Below are 1,437 nucleotides of genomic sequence, written 5' to 3'. Positions count from 1 at the left end.
AGGGAGAGCCTTGCCTGACAGTCTTCTCCTGAGCTTTCTAGAACTGACATCAAAAGGGAGGGCATGGCTCTCCTTTGTTCCCTCTATTCAGGGGTGAGTAGACCCCTCAGTCTCCACTCGGGCTTCACAATCTGACTTCTGGTGGGGCCTGGGGAATCCCCTCCTTCTTGACCTGAGGCCTATCTCCTCATAGTAAGCCCGATACCTCCCTGTGAACCTGGAGGAGGAAATAAGAATGGCCTTATCTAGCCACCCCTACCCATAGTCTCACAAGAATGAAAGCTATGGCAAGCTCCTTGGGAATGACAGACGGTTCCTCTCAGGGTTCCAAATCGGTGTCCCAAATTTGACTCTCAGCCAAGCCCAAGACTCCCCCTTCTTTAGACATGGGAACACCACAATCAGACAAAACCCTGACTTTCCTGCTACTCCTCGGTCAGAGCTGAAGGACCCCTTGGCCTGGTAAATCTGCCTGAGGTCTTCTAGGCTGAGAGTAGGGAACATACTGTGTGGCCATCCTGGTATTTGTGTTCCCACGATCTTTGCTGTCCTCACCGTCTTGGAAAGAACCTGGAAATATTCCCCAACTGGAAACATTCCCTGACTTGCCTTAAAGCTTCTCCACCCAGGCCAATAGTTCCCTGATCCCTGAGGAAGAAGAGGAGTTTGCCTCATAGGGCCACCACAGGCCATGGTCTTCTGAGGCTAACAGGAGTGGAAGGAATATGTTCTGCCCCAACTGTTTTGAGGCGAGTGGTCTTTTCAAGAATTCAGGGTCCTTACCTTGACTTCTGGCACAACATGGAAATCATTCTTCTGCTGAGCTTCGGCTGGTCCCTTTGATCAGGATGAGGTTCCTTACCTCCATGTGATCCTCTGGGAGGAAGTGAGTAGGACTCACCATGTCACCAGGCCTAAGTGGCACAGTCTCAGGCCTGACAACAGGGACAGTGCCCTCTGTAGCCCCCTTCTTTCTGGGAGGGATCCTTTGCTGTCGGTCAGTATCATCAGTTGACTCCTGTTAGGAACGGGGTACCCTTCCTCAGCTGATACAGCCTCCCTCCAATAGCAGAAGGACTTTAATGCCCTGAAGCCATTCACCTTCAGAAACTAAGGGATAAACCTAGTCTGAAAGCCCTGCCTGTTCCCTCCCAGGGCCCATTACATTTGCAGGACTTTCTAAGGATTTATCTGTAATGGGGTAGTTGGTTGCCACACTCTTCATACAGGACTGTACACACGTCATGCCTGGGATTTCCACTCTCTGATGAAGAGCCAGCCTATAAACCAAGGTCATCTTCTTGAAACCCTCCAGGCAGAAGTCACGGGGCCCTTGAGCTGGCCAGCACTTCCCTATGCCTCCCAGGGCTAACTGGAGAGGAGGGACTAAGTGTAGCCCTGTCGGCTGTGGATTGAGGGGCTTCATGTCCACACTCT

This window comes from Bison bison, unplaced genomic scaffold (genome assembly GCF_000754665.1).
Source record: "Bison bison bison isolate TAMUID 2011002044 unplaced genomic scaffold, Bison_UMD1.0 scf7180017855188, whole genome shotgun sequence".
Taxonomy (NCBI): domain Eukaryota; kingdom Metazoa; phylum Chordata; class Mammalia; order Artiodactyla; family Bovidae; genus Bison; species Bison bison.
The sequence above is the reverse complement of the archived record's forward strand: the minus strand, read 5'-3'. Positions refer to the sequence as shown.